Source organism: Hippopotamus amphibius, chromosome 2 (assembly GCF_030028045.1).
Source record: "Hippopotamus amphibius kiboko isolate mHipAmp2 chromosome 2, mHipAmp2.hap2, whole genome shotgun sequence".
Classification (NCBI taxonomy): domain Eukaryota; kingdom Metazoa; phylum Chordata; class Mammalia; order Artiodactyla; family Hippopotamidae; genus Hippopotamus; species Hippopotamus amphibius.
In genome coordinates, this window is record NC_080187.1 from 145,456,343 (window position 1) to 145,469,211 (window position 12,869).

Sequence of the window (12,869 nt, forward strand, 5' to 3'; positions counted from 1 at the left end):
GCTGATCACTGACTGATGAAGGCCAGAAGGACACTGGGAGTCATCAGGATGGCTCAGCGTCCACGTGGAGCCACTCAGGGGGTCTCCTGGGGATACCGGTTTGGTTTTTTTTTGGTAAAATGCAGTGGGTAGAAAATGTTTGTTTGTTTGTTTTTGGTTTGTTTTTTTTTGGGGGGGGGTGGTTTTTGGCTGCACTGCGAGGCATGTGGGATCTTAGTTCCCAGATCAGGGATCAAACCTTTGCCCCCTGCAGTGGAAGTGCAGAGTCTTAACCACTGGACTACCAGGGAATTCCCAGAAAATGTTGTTTATAGATTTTGAAATATCCACCATAGGCATCGTGAGGTAGGGGAGGGTGCCCTGACACCTGGTTCTTTGTCCCTGGTTCCTGATACACAGCTCCCCAAATCCTTGGTATCTCCTAAGTGATAAGAGTGTCTTTTATATGCTAATGAGATTACTGTTGAGTCAGGGCCCCTTGATAGCTTTAGGATGGGGGCTGGTCACCAGAAAGGCCAAGGCACAAATAGAGGGCTGAAACTTTTAGCCCTACTGCCTGACTTCCAGGGTGGGGAGAGTGAGTGGGGATTGAGTTAATCACCAGTGGACAAAGATTTAATCCATAATGCCTACCTGATGACACCTCAGTAAAAACTCTTAAAAGAAGAGGTTCAAACGAAAGATGGCGGCGAAGTAGAGAGACGCGGAGTGCATCCCTCTCCACAGATGCATTGGGAATGCACGGAAGGACGCAGTCATTCCCACAGAGAACCAGCTGAACACCAGCAGACGGCCTCGGACACCAGAAAGGGCTGCGGGGAGCCCGACATAGCCGGTAGGGAGGCATCTACGACGGCTCAAAGAGGGTGAAGCGGCGGAGCTGTGGCAGACGGGAGGGAGTGAGAAACATACGGAGGGTCCGCAGCGCAGCTCAGCGTTCCCGGACCGAGACATCGATCCGCGGCTGAACGGAGGGCCCAGGAGCGGGAGCGTGGGAACCGGAGAGCTGGTTCAGGGTGAGAAACATTGTTGCCGGTAGGGTGACGGACCGAGAGGACAGGAGGGAGGAGGTCCGCGGAGAGGAGTGCCCGTCACTGAGAGCTGCCCGGCCATGATGGCGGCTGGAGGCTGCAGGCTCACGGGCGGGGGGGGGAGGAGCCGCGCGCATAGCCTCTCCCTCTCTTTCGGTGCCTCTGCAACAGGCAGTGGAGAGACGCCCTGCGGGCCACCTAAGGCGCTCAGGGATAACAAGCACCCTCAGGCGCTCGGGCGGGGCTAGATTAAAACTCCTTGCAACGCCAGCAGCAGGGAGGCTGCCGAGAGAAAAAAAAAAACCAGCATCAAAAAGAAAAAACCCCGAGAGAGGCCCAACTCTAAGACTTTCTGTGTACGCCTGAGCCACCAGCGCCCTCTGCAACAGGCACCTCCAAGCCTGACTGAAACAACAGTGCGCCACTGCTCACTCACTCCCAGGAGAAGGAGCCACTATTGTACCCTCTCCCTCCCCACACACCGAGGCTTACAGAGGAACAATAAAGGAACCTCTGCTGGTCACAGAATAACGCAAAAAAAAAACAAACAAAAAAAAAACCCAAGGCAAGGAGAAGGACACTTACAGCTGAGACGCTAAGGAAACAGAAATAGTAGTATCAATACCTATAGAACTGGTCCATTCTGGGATCAGTTCTGGATTTTTTTTTCTTTTTTTCTTTCTCTCTCTCTCTCTTTTTTTTTTTTTTTTTATTGATTTATTAAATACGATCTTAGCCCTAAGGGATCTACAAGTTTTACAGCATAATTTTTTAAGGATATTTTTTTTATTCTTTTTTTTTTTTTTTTTTTTGCCTTTTTATATACTTCTATATCTAGCTAAGTTTTTGGTAGTACGGACAAAATATCTTTCATACTTTCCTTTCATCCCTTTCTTTTATACACTTCTATTCCTATCTTTTTCTTTGCATATTTCCAACCACATTACGCTCTTCTGTTCCCCTTTCTTCCAGCCATTTTAAGTGTATTTTATCTTAACATACTTATAAGCAACACTATCGGTCTGCTCAGACTCCTTGCTCTATTCTCCAGATGATGCACTGCCTTGGTATTAATATTAGGCTTTTGTCTTTATCTTAGTTCTTAGTACAGTTGTCTAATTACATTCTGAGAATCTCCATTCTCTCTGGTGGTACTCCAGCTCATTTCTATATTTGATCCTAGCTTACAAAATCTCCCTGGATTGATGTTTGGATGTGTAGGGTGTTATTTGTTGTTTGTTTGCTTTTGCTTTTGTCTCTGATTTGTTCTGTTTCAGTTGTCAATTTCTGTTGGGTTTCTCTTTGAATATGTGATAGCACACTGGGGTTCTGTCAGGTCTTTCTAGAGCCTTATGTCCTAACGGATTCAATAATTGTGTGTCTTATACATGTATGTGTTTCCTAGACTGAATATTCGTTTAATCCAATACTTGGACATTAGTCTGAGGCTTGGACAGTCTTCTATAAACACCTGTATCACCAGGACAAGCAACCCCAAAAGCTTGGACAACCATGAGGAAACAAAGAAACCCCATGCAGGCAAAGGAGCAGGAAAAAAACCCACAAGACCAAATCAATGAGGAGGAAATAGGAAAAATGCCTGAAAAAGAATTCAGAGTAATGATAGTAAAAATGATACAAAATCTCGATAACAAAATAGAGAAAGTACAAGAAACAGTTCATAAGAACTCAGAAAAACAAACAGCAATGGATAACAAAATAACTGAAATTAAAAATACTCTAGATGCTATAACCAGCAGAATGACTGAGGCAGAAGAACGAATAAGTGAGTTGGAAGATAGAATGGGAGAAATAAACGCCACAGAGCAGGAAAAAGAAAAAAAAATAAAAAGACTAGAAGGCAGCCTCAGAGACCTCAGTGATAACCTTAAACGTACCAACATTCGAATTATAGGCATCCCAGAAGAAGAAGAAAACAAGAAAGGGTCTGAGAAAATATTTGAAGAGGTTATAGTGGAAAACTTCCCCAACATGGGAAAGGAAATAATTCACCAAGTCCAAGAAGCACAGAGAGTCCCATACAGAATAAACCCAAGGAGAAATACACCAAGACACATATTAATCAAACTAACGACAATTCAACACAAAGAAAAAAGATTAAAAGCAGCAAGAGAAAAGCAACAAACAACATATAAGGGAAAACCCATCAGGATAACAGCTGACCTTTCTACAGAAACTCTGCAGGCCAGAAGGGAATGGCAGGATATACTGAAAGTCCTGAAAGAGAGAAACCTACAGCCAAGAATACTCTACCCAGCAAGAATCTCATTCAGATTTGAGGGAGAAATCAAAAGCTTTCCAGACAAGCAAAAGTTAAGAGAATTCAGCACCACCAAACCAGCCTTACAACAAGTGCTAAAGGAACTTCTCTAAGTAGGAAACACAAGAAAAGGAAAACACCTACAAATACAAACCCAAAACAATTAAGAAAATGGTAATTGGAACACACATGTCAATAATCACTTTAAATGTAAATGGATTAAATGCTCCAACCAAAAGACACAGACTGGCTGAATGGAGACAAAAACAAGACCCTTCTATATGCTGCCTACAAGAAACCCACTTCAGACCAAGGGATACATATAGACTGAAAGTGAAGGGATGGAAAAAGATATTCCATGCAAATGGAAGTCAAAAGAAAGCTGGAGTAGCAATACTCATATCAGACAAATTAGACTTGAAAGTAAAGACTATTAAAAGAGACAAGGAAGGGCACTACATAATGATCAAGGGATCCATCCAAGAAGAACATATCACAATGGTAAATATCTATGCCCCCAATATAGGAGCACCTCAATACATAAGGCAAATGCTAACAGCTATAAAAGGGGACATCGACAGTAACACAATTATAGTGGGAGACTTGAACACCCCACTTACATCAATGGACAGATCATCCAAACAGAAAATAAATAAAGACACACAAGCTTTAAATGACACATTAGACCATCTCGACTTCATTGATATTTATAGGACATTCCATCCAAAAACGACAGACTACACTTTCTTCTCAAGTGCACACGGAACATTTTCCAGGATAGATCACATCTTGGGTCACAAATCAAACCTCAGCAAATTCAAGAAAATTGAAATCATATCAAGCATCTTCTCAGACCACAACGCCATGAGACTAGATATCAATTACAGGAAAAAAACTGCAAAAAATACAAACACATGGAGGCTAAACAATTCACTCTTAAACAACCAAGGAATCACTACAGAAATCAAAGAGGAAATCAAAAAATATCTAGAAACAAATGACAACGAAAACACAACAACCCAAAACCTATGGGACGCAGCAAAAGCAGTTCTAAGAGGGAAGTTTATAGCAATACAGTCCTACCTTAAGAAACAAGAAAATGATCGAATAAACAACCTAACCTTACACCTCAAACAACTAGAGAAAGAAGAACAAAGAAACCCCAAAGTGAGCAGAAGGAAAGAAATCATAAAGATCAGAGCAGAAATAAATGAAAAAGAAAGGAAAGAAACCATAAGAAGAATAAATGAAACTAAAAGCTGGTTCTTTGAGAAGATTAACAAAATTGATAAACCATTAGCCAGACTCATCAAGAAAAAAAGGGAGAAGATGCAAATCAACAGAATTAGAAATGAAAAAGGAGAAGTCACAACGGACACCTCAGAAATACAAAACATCATGAGAGACTACTACAAGCAACTATATGCCAGTCAATTGGATAACCTGGAAGAAATGGATACATTCTTAGAAAAATACAATCTTCCAAGACTGAACCAGGAAGAAATAGAAACCATGAACAGACCAATCACAAGTACAGAAATTGAGGCAGTGATTAAAAATCTCCCAACACACAAAAGCCCAGGACCAGATGGATTCACAGGTGAATTCTATCAAACATTTCGAGAAGAGTTAACACCTATCCTTCTCAAACTCTTCCAAAATATTGCAGAAGGCGGAGCTCTCCCAAACTCATTCTACGAGGCTACCATCACCCTGATACCAAAACCAGGCAAAGATGTCACAAAAAAAGAAAACTACAGACCAATATCACTGATGAATATAGATGCAAAAATCCTCAACAAAATACTAGCTAACAGACTGCAACAGCACATTAAAAAAATCATACACCACGATCAAGTGGGGTTTATCCCTGGGATGCAAGGATTCTTCAATATACGCAAATCAATCAACATGATACATCATATCAACAAATTGAAGGATAAAAACCATATGATCATTTCAATAGATGCAGAAAAAGCTTTTGACAAAGTTCAACATCCATTTATGATAAAAGCTCTCCAGAAAATGGGCATAGAAGGAAATTACCTCAACATCATAAAAGCCATATATGACAAACCAAAAGCCAACATTGTTCTCAATGGAGAAAAACTGGAAGAATTCCCTCTAAGAACAGGAACAAGACAAGGGTGTCCACTCTCACCACTGTTATTCAACATAGTTTTGGAAGTGTTAGCCACAGCAATCAGAGATGAAAAAGAAATTAAAGGAATCCAAATTGGAAAAGAAGTAAAATTGTCACTCTTTGCAGATGACATGATATTATATATAGAAAACCCTAAAGACTCTACCAGAAAACTGCTAGCACTCATTGATGAGTTTGGTAAAGTAGCAGGATACAAAATTAATGCCCAGAAATCTCTTGCATTCCTATACACTAACAACGGAAGAGCAGAAAGAGAAATGAAGGAAACTCTCCCATTTACCATTGCAACAAAAAGAATAAAATACCTAGGAATAAACCTGCCTAAGGAGGCAAAAGATCTGTATGCAGAAAACTTTAAGACATTGATGAAAGAAATCAAAGATGACACAAACAGATGGAGGGACATACCATGTTCCTGGGTTGGAAGAATCAACATTGTGAAAATGACTGTACTACCCAAAGCAATTTACAGATTCAATGCAATCCTGATCAAATTACCAATGGCATTTTTCACAGAACTAGAGCAAGAAATCTTACGATTTGTATGGAAACGCAAAAGACCCCGAATAGCCAAAGCAATCTTGAGAAGGAAAAATGGAGTTGGTGGAATGAGGCTTCCTGACTTCAAACTATACTACAAGGCCATAGTGATCAAGACAGTATGGTACTGGCACAAAAATAGAAAGGAAGATCAATGGAATAGAATAGAGAACTCAGAAGTAAGCCCAAACACATATGGGCACCTTATCTTTGACAAAGGAGGCACGAGTATACAATGGAAAAAAGACAGCCTCTTCAATAAGTGGTGCTGGGAAAATTGGACAGCTACATGTCAAAGAATGAAATTAGAACACTTCCTACACCATACACAAAAATAAACTCCAAATGGATTAAAGACATACATGTAAGGCCAGACACTATCAAACTCCTAGAGGAAAACATAGGCAGAACACTCTTTGACATACATCAAAGCAACATCCTTTTTGACCCACCTCCTAGAATCAGGGAAATAAAATCAAGAATAAACAAATGGGACCTCATGAAACTTAAAAGCTTTTGCACAGCAAAACAAACCATAAACAAGACTAAAAGGCAACCCTCAGAATGGGAAAAAATAATTGCCTATGAAACAACAGACAAAGGATTAACCTCCAAAATATACAAGCAGCTCATGCAGCTTCATACCAAAAAAGCAAATAACCCAATCCACAAATGGGCAGAAGACCTAAATAGACATTTCTCCAAAGAAGACATACAGATGGCCAACAAACACATGAAAAGATGCTCCACATCACTAATCATCAGAGAAATGCAAGTCAAAGCCACAATGAGGTATCACCTCACACCAATCAGAATGGCCATCATCACAAAGTCTGGAAACAACAAATGTTGGAGAGGGTGTGGAGAAAAGGGAACTCTCCTGCACTGTTGGTGGGACTGTAAGTTGGTACAGCCACTATCGAAAACAATTTGGAGGTTCCTTCAAAAACTACAAATAGAACTACCATATGATCCAGTCATCCCACTCCTGGGCATATACCCAAAGAAAACCATAATCCCAAAAGAAACTTGTACCATAATGTTTATTGCAGCACTCTTTACAATAGCCAGGACATGGAAGCAACCTAAATGCCCATCAACAAATGAATGGATACAGAAGATGTGGCATATATATACAATGGAATATTACTCAGCTATAAAAAGGGATGAGATGGAGCTATATGTAATGAGGTGGATAGAACTACAATCTGTCATACAGAGTGAAGTAAGTCAGAAAGAGAAGGACAAATATTGTATGCTAACTCACATATACGGAATCTAAAAATGGTACTGATGAACTCAGTGACAAGAGCAAGGAAGCAGATACAGAGAATGGACTGGAGAACTCGAGGTATGGGAGGGGGCGGGGGGTGAAGGGGAAACTGAGAAGAAGCGAGAGAGTAGCACAGACATATATATACTACCAACTGTAAAATAGTCAGTGGGAAGTTGTTGTATAACAAAGGGAGTCCAACTTGAGGATGGAAGATGCCTTAGAGGACTGGGGCAGGGAGGGTGGGGGGGACTTGAGGGGGGGGCGTCAAGGAAGGGAGGGAATATGGGGATATGTGTATAAAAACAGTTGATTGAACCTGGTGTACCCCCCAAAAAAAAATAATAAAAAAAAAAAAAAAAAAAGAAGAGGTTCAGAGAACTTCCCAGTTGGTGAACACATGGAGGTGCTGGGAGGGTGGTATGCCCGAAGAGGGCGTGGGCGCTCTTTGCTCCCTGCCTCACTTCCTTGCTCTGTGAGTCTCTTGCATTTGACTGTTCCTAAGCTGTATCTTTATAATAGACTATTAATGGTAAAGTACTCTCCTGAGTTCTATCAGCTTTTCTAGCGAATTATCGAACCTAAGGAGGAGTTGTGGGAATCCCCAGCTTTATAGCCAAGGGACAGATGTGTTGGTAACCTGGAGACCCGATACTGGGGCCTGGCATCTAAAGTGAGGGCAGGCTTGTGGGGTGGAGCCTTGAAACCTGTGGAGTCTGATGGCAACTCCAGGTAATTAGTGTCAGAATTGAGTTGTAGGACACTCAGTTGGCATTGGAGAATTAGGGAACTGGTTGTTGGGTGGATGAAAAAACCCACACGTTTTGTGTCAGAGTGTTTTGAGTAAAAACAGATCACTGTCTCTGATGCCTTTTTAAAAAGATGTATAGGCTGGAATATTGTGAGTCTGGGATGATGGTGAAGGAATTGGCATCCCAGAAGAGGTGAAGAGAAACTCCTTCCCATCAGAGCCTGGCACCCTTCCTGAGCTCACAGGGTCAGTGTTTCTTGAATGAGTGAATTGACAGCATGGGGTCTGGTCTGGAGAAAGTTAGATGAAGACAAGTAGAAATAACCCTGGATAATTAAAATACAGTGAGGTTCTTTACTAAACATCAATGGCTGAAGATTTTCAACTTGTCAATATTGTGTGAAGCATTGCTTTGGGCTAGATCATTCTCTGAATTTAATTTTAGCATTTCTTCAAGAGCCTTAGCCTGTTTTTTAGTGTGCGTTCTGTGTGCATTACAATGCAGTAAGGCAGACTTTTCCTGCGAAATGGTGTAGGTAAGATTTAGAGGATCTGAGCATCTCTCCACTTTGGATTTGTTGAAGCTTAAAATGTAAGCAGATTCACACATCCAGAATTTAAAATCGGAGAGATACATGTAGTGCTTGCACTGTTTTGGTATGGAAGTTGGTTTCAAAAGGAGGTTGGTATTTGAGTGGTGCTCTGAGAAGTGGGAGAGTAAATGACATCTTCGGGTATGTGCTGTAAGTCACAGGCAAACCCTCCTTGAAAATTTCCAGCAAGGCCTTTGGATGACACAGAGCTTGGCTGGACTACTTCATATTTGCTGAGCTTCCATAGCATTTGGAAGAAGTTGGCCTGCTTGGGAATATGCTGAATTAAGGAACATAGCCAACCAGTTAAAGAGGAGAAAAGCTTGTTTCACGCTAGACAAACCCTTTATTTGTCAGAGGCCTTTGCTTCCTGATGTGAGGCAATTGGAAGGTCATGACATCACCCATAGGTATTCTTGCTGAAAGATAGAATCAGGGTCTGATCAGTCTCTATTTAATTTACAGTAAATATCGAAGACAGGGGAACATATTAAACAAACCATGGGAATGTGATCCACCAAATCTACAATGTGGAAATTCTAAAGGACAGATGACACACTTCTTCAGTAAATGAAGGGTAAAGCACAAGATAGAGAGGGAAATGTAGGTGAAAGAAACTTTCGCTGGACTGGGGCACCTACAGTTGATACCCTGCTGGGAACTCTGGTGACCCTCTGCCTGCGGGCTTTCATTGTGTCTGCAAGATTACACAGGGCAAGCAGAGCGGGATGCCAGGGAATTTATGGCCTGGAGAGTTAACGCCCCTGGAAGCAGTCCCCAGCCAGGGATGGATGGGCAAGGTGGGTGAATACCCCAGCCTCCTCCCCATCTCCCAGGGCTGGGCTAACGCTCAGGAGCACCCCACACTGTGTCCCAGAGCTGTCCAGAGGAACTGTGCTCCATTTGTCCCCAAATGGTGTGTACCCTTGGTTGGCTTTCTTCCCTTCCCTGGCTCATTTCCCCTATCCTCCTATTAGTTTTCATGCTTTCATGAAACATTATTTTTTATTATTTATTTAATATTTTTAGTTTTTTCATATGTATTATTATTTTTAAATATTTATTTATTTATTTGGCTGTAACGAGTCTTAGTTGCGGCATGCAGGATCTAGTTCCCCGACCAGGGATTGAACCTGGGCCCCCTGCATGGGGAGCACAGAGTCTTACCCACTGGACCACCAGGGAAGTCCCAACAATTTGCTCTTAAATCATTGCCTTGGAACCTGTTTTTTGGGGAAACCAAACAAAGACAGAGACAAAACAATCCAGTGAACACTTGGGCCTTACTTGCTTCCCATCTCAAACAAACCATCTGTAAAGAGACATAAGCCTGTTGGGGAAATATGATCACCGAGTGGGTGTCAGGTGGTATTAAGGAATTATTAAGTATGTTTAGGTGTGAAAGTTATTTCTGGCAATGTTGAAAAAAAGAAGAGTGCTTACTTCTTAGAGATACATACATACTCAATCATTTGCAAATGATATTATATGGTGTCTGGGATTTGCTTTAAAATAATCAATGTTGGGGGTTGGGGGGGGTGAGTACCGGGAGGGGGATACTGGTGAAATAAGATGGGCAAATTTCAACAGTTGTTGAAGCTGGGTGATGACTAACTAGCGGTTCATTACAGTGTTCTGCCTACTTTTGTGATATGTTCAAAATTTTCCAAAATAAAATGTTAACACAAAAAGAAGCCTTGAACACCCTTCTCCTCTGAGTCAAGATTAAATTATCCTCTTGCCAGCCTTGGCACCAAGACACTCCAGCTTTGTTTTGGATGGGTCAGCTGCTCCACGGATGAGTTCTTGGCCCTTCTCCACACTGGCGGCCTTCGTTTTCCCCATTGCGTCCACTCATTCCCACAGCCAGACCAGAGACTCTGGCATCAGTCACTGCTTCACCCTGAAATCTTAAATTCCATCCTATCAGCTTCTGCTCTGAAACCAGCTATTCCTCTGATCCTGTTGCATCTACTCTCCAATTTGTAAGTGCCCTCCCTCCCCCAATGTAGTCATATCCACGTGGTTGTGATTGTTATGTCCCAGAACTGCTGGGATGGGCAGCTGGGAGGGGGGGGGTTGGGCCTGGAGGCCGGGGATCAGGTCAGGTTGTGGGATTCTCTGTTAATGCAGTGGTCAGTAACTCTAGTGGGCTGTGGTGGCTTTGGCCTTGGCAGTCCTCCAGGGGTGTTACAGTGGTGGTGGTGGGGAGCAAGTGAGGGAGAAGTGCCACCATGGTTCTAAGAAGAGGAATGGAAACGCCCATCAAGGGAGGATCCAACAGGGAAAGCGTTTAGTCCTTGGGGATCGAGGGTTGGAGAAAGCTAAGGTAGTTCCTAGGACATTACCCAAATAGCCTGGATTTTTCCAGAGTGAAATCAGAGCATAATTGGGAAACTGAGACGGAAGCCCAATCTTGCATGCTGAACACATGGGCCAGGTTTAGGGTGGGTCCTTAAATGCCCGAGGCTGACCACAGATATTCCAGGCTGTGGGCATCAAGTAGAACAGCAGCGGTCAGCCTTGGAGGGGGCGGGGCCACCACCCTGTGAGGCTGGTTTCTGATGGCCTTAGTCAGTGGAGCAGGTTGGGTGAGGGTGGCCATGGAGAACCTGCAGGCTGAAGGTCTTTCCTATTTGTCTTATTTACCAAGCGGTCTCAGCTCTGTACAAACATAGGGCCTGGTTTTATTTTTGCTGATAAGTGCTTCCCACTGTGCTGGAGCAAATTCTTCCTTCTGCGCAAGGGGACCCTGAGAATACCTTGATTAGAGCCAGAGCTTTCCTGCTAGTCTCAATGTTTAAAACATTTTTCGTTTCTGAAACTATGACTTAACCTGTCCCCTGCAGTGTGGCTGGAGGCAAGATTCTGGCTGCTGGGGTGCAGGAGGGGCTGTGCTCAGGCTCTGAGGCATCTCTTCCCTCTCCCCCTTCTGGGGACGTCTTCCCCTGGAGCTGGGTGCAGGAGGGACAGCTGCGGAGGCTGAGTGCTCCTGTGTCTGACCTGGGGATGGTGGGTGTGTGGGGGGAGGTCCTGGCCTTGCTCTGCTTCTTCTGGTTCTACGTGGGGTGAGCAGCTTTGCTCTAGCCCAGGGGTCCCCAACCCCCAGACCGCAGAATGGTACCGGTCTGCGGCCTGCAGCCTGTTAGGAGCTGGGCCGCCCAGCAGGAGGCGAGCACTGGGCAGGCGAGCCAAGCTTCATCTGCTGCTTCCCATCACTTGCATCACTGCCTGTACCATCACCCCCAGTGTCCCCCTCTGTTCATGGAAAAATTGTCTTCCATGAAAGTCATCCCTGATGCCAAAAAGGTTGGGGACCACTGCCCTAGCCCCTCGATTGCTGAGGAACCCCTCCTCTAGAGTGAGCTGGGTCTTCTCCCTTTGGTGCCATCAGTAGTATAGAATCCTACCCTCTTCTCCTGGTGCCATGTTCCTTACTTACACCTGATGCTGCCTGGGAAGCCCCATCGCGCCTCCCCTGCTGCTCCCCACCTTGCAGCTTCTTGTTGAAGCCGGGGAACTACTGGAGTCTTCTTTCTGACCCTCTGAGGGCCAAGGAGAGCAGTATTCCTTCTTTGAAGGCATCTCCAAGTTTTACAAGTGGTTTTCTGGGAGTCCCCGTGACTTGGCTTTGGGGAAGGGAAAGCACCCCCGTTGGTGTCCCATGAGAAGGGGAAGAAATAAGAAAAATAGCTAATACTTAACATAGTGCGATTCTAAGCATGTTAAATATTTTAACTGATTTAATCCCTGTAACAACCATATCAAGTCGGTATTATTATCCCTGTTTTGTAGATGAGAAATCTGAGGACCAGAGTGGATATATGTTGCCAAGGTCACACAGCTTACCAGTGGCAGATATGGGATTTGAACCCAGCTTGTCTGGCTTGGGTGTTACATGTCCCACACTGAAAGACCCTTCTCCCCGCAAGGCCAGATACTACCTTCCTTTCCTGTGTGCTCTTCTTATATTGATTTGGGCAGTGTTCAAGTGAGAGGGAGAGAAGTTGGCGGGGGTGACGGGGTGGGTGCAGGACCAGTGCTGGCATCTCTAGATAAGTACAGAGCAGTGGAGGCTTGTTCATGGTTGGACGCTTGTTGGTGACTCTGAACGTGGGATATTATGAGCTTTTGGTCTTCAGTTTGAACCTTAGCTGTGATTCCAGGTCAATAGGAAAGTTCCACTCAGCTTGTTATTTCTGATGTAGCTCAGCAGTGTTGGCAGGTCCTGCTCTT

The 12,869-nt window shown here is 43.6% G+C and overlaps 1 protein-coding gene across 8 annotated transcripts in view; it reads left to right on the plus strand.

Moving 5' to 3' along the window:
• The window catches only part of SH3GL3 (SH3 domain containing GRB2 like 3, endophilin A3), a 302,977-nt gene that overhangs the window by 184,569 nt on the left and 105,539 nt on the right, over positions 1–12,869 (plus strand). The window contains exon 1 of one of the 8 annotated variants that reach the window (XM_057721500.1): positions 10,550–10,618. The exons of the other annotated variants lie outside the window; for them this stretch is intronic. The gene's annotated coding sequence lies outside the window, so the exon portion shown is untranslated. Of the gene's footprint in view, positions 1–10,549; positions 10,619–12,869 lie in introns of those variants that run through there. 8 annotated transcript variants of the gene reach the window in all.